An 8,511-nucleotide genomic window follows, 5' to 3' on the forward strand; every position below is an offset into this window, starting at 1 on the left:
AAACAACAAACCAACTAAATTTTATGTAAAAAAAGGCATTTTGAGACAATACATAAATTACTCCCGAAAAAAAAATCGAAGAACGTAAAGAGTGAATAACTCTTCAATTGAAACACGAATATCTACAATAAATTCTTTATTAAAGTTATGTGAACTCTTGCCCTCCAGTGGCACAGCGGTTTGTCTGCGTACTTACAACGATATACGTGGTGGGTAGAGCACTGGTAGCCCATTGTGTAGCTTTGTGCTTAACTTCAAACAAACAAACAAACAAACAATGTGATCTCTTCAAATAATATAACTGAAGACAGTTTTGAAATTGCAAAGCAAGATAAATCATTTAGTGACGTTGAATGTAAAAAATATATACATATTAGATGCAGTTTCACATCTTTTTTGAAGACCTTCAAAATAAATATAAAATTATTAAACACATCCGAGAAGTGTAATTGGTGGATCTGGCTGATCAATTGGAACGTGATCTCCATTCTTGGTGGATCTGGCTGATCAATTGGAACATGATCTCCATTCTTGGTGGATGTGGCTGATCAATTGGAACGTGATCTCTATTCTTGATGGATCTGGCTTGATCAATTGGTACGTGATCTCCATTCTTTGTGGATCTGGCTGATCAATTGGAACATGATCTCCATTCTCTGTGGATCTGGCTGATCAATTGAAACATGATCTCCATTCTTCGTGGATCTGGCTGATCAATTGAAACATGATTTACATTCTTGGTGGATCTGGCTGGTCAATTGGAACATGATTTACATTCTTGGTGGATCTGGCTGATCAATTGGAACATGATCTCCATTCTTGGTGGATCTGGCTTGATCAATTGGAACATGATCTCCATTCTTGGTGGATCTGGCTGATCAATTGGAACACGATTTACATTCTTGGTGGATCTGGCTGAACAATTGAAACATGATCTCCATTCTTGGTGGATCTGGCTGGTCAATTGAAACATGATCTCCATTCTTGGTGGATCTGGCTGATCAATTGGAACATGATCTCCATTCTTGGTGGATCTGGCTGATCAATTGAAACATGATCTCCATTCTTGTTTTGCGTTTTCAATTTGTCTTGACGAGAACACAGACGTAACATTGTCAGTTCGTTTAGCGAATATCCCTCGTCATGCAAAGGGCAAAGAAATGCAAGAACTTATTAAATTAGGAAACATATTAGAAAGAACGTGGGGTGCAGATATTTCTGAATTGGTTTTAAGGATGGAACTGATATTAAAAAATTAGTTTGAGTTACTACTGATAGTGAGTGCTCTTAACGTGATTGGTCAAGCTTTAGGTTTTCTAAATTTGTTTCAAAATCATGTTGGTCATTCGATAATAGGTTCTCATCAAGAAGTATTATGTGCAAAAGACGGTTCTTCGGCATTAAAAGAAATGATCGTTTTTACAGTAGCACGAGATTTTACCCGTGGTGGGCAGAGCACAGATATCCCATTGTGTAGCTTTGTGCTTAACTTCAAACAAACAAACAAGATTTAAAAAAAAGACAAATTAAAAAGCTTTTGGAAGACGTAAAATCAGAACAAGAAACATTGTTTATGTATAACAGTGTTGGTTGGCTTAGCCATGCGCTTTCTGTAGAAAGCAATTCGTTTGTTTATGAACAGGAATAATTTTTTTTTTCAGAATTATATGATGTTCAATGGCTCTCAAAATTAGCTTTTTTTGTGGGTGTTTTTCTTACTGTCCTTTCGTTGCTCCTGAATGATCTCAACAGACAACTGCCAGGATATGGAAAAATATTGCCGTCATGTTTGGTTTTATTAAAGCTTTTGAAATTAAACTCGAAATATTTTAAAAGTATATTGAAACGTCTTCAATGAAATATTTTCTCGAATCGAAAGAATAATTCTTATTTGATTTGGACACACATGAAAAACGAAGTGAGGGTTTGTTTCAACTCTCTTCATATGAGTTAATTTCCACAATGAAAAATGTCCATTAAGATTTTAATGCTAAGTATGTTTCAATCGACTTATTTTTGTGAAAACCTTTTTTCGACTATTAATTTCATAAAGTCAGATGTTAAAACAGACTAACAGACGTAGATTCAGCGGCGCTTTTTACTCCTCAGTTAACAAATTAGGGGCCAAACGTTAAAGAACTTTCATTAAAAATGGTCCAAAAAAGATCAAATAAATACAGTATTTATAAGTATACATAAAACATTGTAACTCTAAAAATCAATAAAGTATAGGTACACAATAATATATATAGCACACATGAAACTATATAACACTTATTTTATTTTGACACGTCAGTTAAAGTTAAATCCCTGGTTTAAACTATAGTGATATCGGTTAATCTGTTTTAGATTATCAGTTTTCAGTTAAAGTTAAATCCCTGGTTTAAACTATAGTGATATCGGTTAATCTGTTTTAGATTATCAGTTTTCAGTTAAAGTTAAATCCCTGGTTTAAACTATAGTGATATCGGTTAATCTGTTTTAGATTATCAGTTTTCAGGAGAAATTAAACTCGCACAACGCCGGGGATTATTTTATTATTATAATTCACAGATCGTAAATGGTTGGCCTGTTACAGATAATCATCGTTTAGTATACACTAGGTCACATTGATTAGTGTGCTACAGATGATTAGTATTTGATATACACTACGGTCATATTCATTAGTCTGCTACAGATGATCAGTGTTTCATACACACTACGGTCACATTACTTAGTCTACTCCAGAGGATCAATATTTAACATATACTACGGCCACATTGATTAGTCTGCTACAGATGATCAATGTTTCATTAATCAATATGACCGTAATGTATATGAAACATTGATCATCTGTAGCAGACTAATCAATGTGGCCGTAGTATATGTTAAATATTGATCCTCTGGAGTAGACTAAGTAATGTGACCGTAGTGTGTATGAAACATTGATCATCTGTAGCAGACTAATCAATATGACCGTAGTGTACGTCTTTTACAGATGATCAATGTTTAGTATAACTGTTAATCATCAGATTAGATTAGGAAGCACACATCTGTTAATCATAAATTCAACAGTAACCATGTGCAAAGAAATCACTTTTATACGAAACTAGCCTACGTACGGGGAAGAAGTAGAGGCTTAAGTGGGTGTCATGGGGTCAGATCCAAAAGCAGACCTTAACCCCTGTGCCACTTATAGGGTGTCCTACGGGTACATCCTAGGTTTGGTGACGATCGGTTAAGTGGTTCGCAAGTTATAAGCGGACATACACATAGACTTTTGTCAAATACTGATTTAAATAAAGAAATAATAATCATGTTATAGTTGCTGAAACAACGTATTGTTCCCAACGCTTCTTTATAATACGTTGATTGGAGACACATTAGCATCTCCTGACTTCTGTAAATTGTTTTTAAAGTAAATGGAGTGATGTATTATGTTTCTTAAAATGATACAGTCTACGAAACGAATCTTTTATCTTTTAATATTTGTAAATGTCTGTACCTTAACTTGCTGTATCAGAGAAGCTGGTTTACTGATTTTTTTGTTTTCGAAAGAATATAATTTTCAAAAGCCGATCTCAGAATCACTGACCGCAAATGATATGGTAAGCAGCTCGAGCAGGAGAGATTTGGAATATGTCAAATCTAGATCTGTGGATATGTCAAACATAACGTTAAGGAATTTTTGAAGAGGGTTCGTAAAAGTTCAAACAAAATAGATTTTTCTGATATGATAAAATTTCAATAGATATTCAAGAACACTAACGATCTGGATTTCGGACTAGCTAATGAAATAACTATTACATGTACGTATTGTTCATGTTCACGAAGAGGATAGCAGGTCTAACATTTTGTTTGTTTGTTTGTTTTGAATTTCGCGCAAAGCTACACGAGGGCTATCTGCGCTAGCCGTCCCTAATTTAGCAGTGTAAGACTAGAGGGAAGGCAGCTAGTCATCACCACCCACCGGCAACTCTTGGGCTACTCCTTTACCGACTAATAGTGGGATTGACCGTCACATTATAACGCCCCCACGGCTGAAAGGGCGAGCATGTTTGGTGTGAGGGGGATTCAAACCTGCGACCCACAGATTGCGAGTCGAGCGCCCTAACCACCTGGCCATGCCGGATTTTTTTTTTTGGAAATGTCAAGAACTGTAAAATTTAACTTTCCGTATTTCTTTGTCGTATATCTATCTACCTTCCTTCATTGAGACGCCTCGAAACTGTTGTTTGTTGGCGCAAAGCTACACAATGGGCTGTCGGCGCTCTGTCCGTTAGGGAAATCGAACACCGGATTTTAGAGTTGTAAGTCCTGTTGGCTCACTTGAAAGGTAATAAATTAGGCTTCATGAATTTCCATCCGTGTTTATTTATTTTACTGAAGTAATTATCTGGACATTTAATTTTAGTCATAGAAGAACTCGTGAGCTTTGTAACTGGAGACCATCATATTTCGCCCTCGGGCAAAAGTCAAAAAAAAAGAAAGACTTTATGCCTTTTTTAATATATGTAAATAAAGGATAACATAAACATGTTTTATGTATGAAATAGAGCGAGGTAACTACTATCTATTTATATTAGTTTTAATGTTTTAGAAGATTTTTATCACACAATTTCTGTCAACAAAGTGGACTAGCACATAACGTCATTAAGCCTACTATTGTATATGTACGAAAAATAGCCTTCAGGTGAACAACTATTGGTATCATGCATAACGAAGTAATGAAGAACTATGTTATTTAATGGATGTTATTGTGTTATAGATAATAAATTGACCAAAAAAATGAAATATGTATTCCGAAAGGTCCCATAGATATCATCCCGGGTGCTTGAAGTGTCTGTGTTTCAGATATGGTGACTTTTATGAGTTATTAATTTTTATTAGTGTAAAGTCTGAGTTGATATTACACCCGCCAACATGCTTTGAAGCGATAGTTACAGGAATGTTGGTAATGCTGCGTTTCAGCTTCTCATAATGGAATTCAACCTTTTCTTCCCGCGCGTGTGTGTGCATGTATAAATGTGCATATGCGTGTGTACGTGGGCTTTATTTCTATAAATTTGAAACTTATGATGTAATAGAAGCTATAATAAATGTACTTACAGTGGAAATCTTTTGATTGTGTGTTTTAAGCTGCAAAATGGGCTATATGTGTTGTGCCCGTTGAGGAAATCGACCCCCGAATTGTATGGTTATAGTTCTCAAGCTTACCACTAAATCACCAGGGAGCAAGTAGTTTTGTTTTAAAATCACACGACTCAAGTTAGATTATTTTTCCTTTTATAGCTCTAAATGTTTCGTAAACCTTGAATACATAAAATACTCAGAATTTTAAAATGAATTTAGTTTTAAAAAGTTCGGTTTTGTTTTGTTACGAATTATATTTAAAAATAGAAAATTTACACAGCCCGTTTAATATCTTTGTTCTGGAATTTCACTCTTTGATCAACTGTTCTTAAAACAAAAGTAATATTTTATAATTTCCTCATATTTAACGAACACATCAATAAAAATACATGCAAACAAATATTTTGTTAAAATATTTATGAAAATAGTTTGTTTCGGATATTGGCGCAAAGCTACACAAGAGCTGTATGAGTTAGCTGTCAGTAGTTTTTAATTGAGAGGCTAGACAGAAGGCAGTTAGTAAACAACACCCATTACCAACACTTGGACTACATTAATGAAATAGTTGGATTTGACGGTCATTCTTATAATGTACCAACGACATCAAAGTGCGAAGGACGATTTCGTGGCAACAGAACACGAATCATGGACTCTTAAGGTTGATATTTCCGCATGTTCACTGATAGGCTCCGCCCAGACTAAGAAAATTAAAAGTGAAAATTTTTCAGATATAAGGAGGATATCAATACACCACTGAAACCCACAGTATTCAAGTTTTTGTCTTTCAAAAATGTTGATATAAGTTAAAATACAAAATAGTTACTTATTACCAATGTTATATCCAATTCTAGTTTTCTAGCGACCACTATTATAAGCAATCCTGATTTTTTAGCTATCTGTGTTGTAGTCAATCTTGGTTTCTTAACAACCAGTGCCAGAGCATATACTAGTTTTAAACCACAGATATTTTGGAGTATCTGGATAATAAGATTACTGTTTGTTTCTGAGAAGTGTCTGAGATAAGAAAATATAATTAATCAAAAACTAGTTACAAGATATATATATATATATACAATCAATTAAACGACATTACGTTAAGCCTATTATATTTAACACTACTATTTTTAATCTAGTTCGCTAAGGGTTTTCAAGAATTCGAAGACTGTATAATAATAGTATTTCAACCACGCTATATTCTTCATATTCCTCGCCAACGACACGTTTCTCTCAGTCTAGAGCTGCCCCCCAGTGGCAGAGCGGTATGTCTGTGGACTTACAACGCTAGAAACCGGGTGTTGATACCCGTGGTGGGCAGAGCACAGATAGCTATTTGTATAGCTTCAAAACAAGAAACAATCTAGATCTCTTCAGGCCGGCTGGGATACAACGAACAGAGTAGTGATCAGAATACTGTTTATATAGGCCATTTGTTACAACAACAGTTGTTATGGTGTGAACACCTTTTACAAGCTGGCGAGGCATGATTATAGTCAATTAAACTTGTCATAAGACATTATGCTAGGCCTAAGAGACTAGATTAAGAATGTAGTGTTAGAAAATATAATAGGCCTAACATAATGTCATATGACAAATAAAATTTACTATAATCATGTTTCGCCAGCTTGCATACCTATCAACACTGAGAGGTGCCAAATCAGGGGACTTTTTTGGAAGGACTGCAACAGCGAGCAGCGTCCCCTGGGGGGGGGCATGCTCCTCCAGAAAATTTAGAAAAAAAAGTGCACTTTTATGCATTCAGGAGAACTTCAGACATTTATTTACATTTATAAGATAGAATTTATGTTGTTGTTTTTTTTTTCATTTCCACTGGGCTTATATAATAAGAGAATCACAGTCATCTGCTGATATTGTTGTACACTTTTATTGTAAGAACTGAAAAATAAAAAAAATACACATATCCTGATTAGTGTTCTTTGTTATATTCGTATGTTGCACTTTTGGCATCTTTCAATACCTGCTTGCTCGGCTTGTATTTACTGGCTGAGGAATCTGAATTAAACTTGCAGTTTAAAAGAGCACATACTGTGTCATGCTCTGAATCAGTCCTGTTCTTTGTTACGCTCTTTCTCACCAGTAAAAATATTTCAATACCTGCTTGCTCGGCTTGTATTTACTGGCTGAGGAATCTGAATTAAACTTGCAGTTTAAAAGAGCACATACTGTGTCATGCTCTGAATCAGTCCTGTTCTTTGTTACGTTCTTTCTCACCAGTAAAAATGTCCTTTCACTCAATTCATTGGAGTGTGGTACAACAATCAGACAGTATCACACAACAATCAGACAGTATAACAATGTCACACAGTAAATATTTACTTTATCCTGGTTGGTACTCTGTGGAGTTAACTTTTGTGACCCTATTCATTTTGTTCAATTATTAAAAAGGTTGATATCAGGAGATCCTGGTCGCGTGTCGGGAAATCGGGAAACAGGACTCCATATCATGAAACTCCCGCCGAAATCGGGAAAGTTGACAGGCCTGAGCTTGTAAAAGGCGTCCACATTATAACGATTATCTATACAATTCTTTGCAATTTTTGAGCAAATAAAAACTTATATTTTACTTTCTGTACTTCCGAATAAATTTAATCTCAGTTCTCCGCAGGTTTTAAATTGCATATAATATAATACAATATAATCCTGAACCTTCTTAAAAGCAACAGGTGAAAATATCAGACTTCCACTGTATCATAAGTATTGTTTTATGTTCAAGTAACTCGTGACGACCAAGATCTTTCTACTCTAAATGTTATGTTTTTAATTTTAACATTGTAGATAGTAAAGCATACAATAAGCTCTGTTTCCTATCTTTAGTTTGTGAGCCATGTGAATGAAACGTGCGAATGGGTTGTTATAAATGTGTCGTTAGTGCTTTATAAAAAAAAAAAACTTAGGTTACCATTTCGTTACAGAAACAAAGATGGTTAAATAAGCCTCTTAAGCTTATGAAGTTCTGAATCGTCGAAACCTTTTTATTTTGTTTTTATAGATAAGTCATTTGACAATACCTATTTTGAGGCTGAGTTCGCAAGAGATGCTTAAATCCACTTATTTACATAAAAGATCAGGATATGGAGCTGTCGAGGATATATGATATATGGAGCTATTATATGACTTATTTCAGATGCTGAAGATAATGGAGTGCTTTAATAACCAATTTGTTTGTTCTTTACGTTATATCTTCGGTACAACGAAAACGCTAAAATATTATGTCATTTAAAACTAATTCTAGATATAGGTAATCTAGTGAAATAAAAGATAAGATTTCCAGGAAAACAGATGATGATATTTTCCACTATTTAATTTTTTTTTCTTTTAGTTCTTTGAATGTGTGCCAAACACTACTAGCTAACTTTTGGTTTCGAACCTCAAATGTTATGA

The sequence above is a fragment of the Limulus polyphemus genome, unplaced genomic scaffold (assembly GCF_000517525.1).
Source record: "Limulus polyphemus unplaced genomic scaffold, Limulus_polyphemus-2.1.2 Scaffold376, whole genome shotgun sequence".
Taxonomy (NCBI): domain Eukaryota; kingdom Metazoa; phylum Arthropoda; class Merostomata; order Xiphosura; family Limulidae; genus Limulus; species Limulus polyphemus.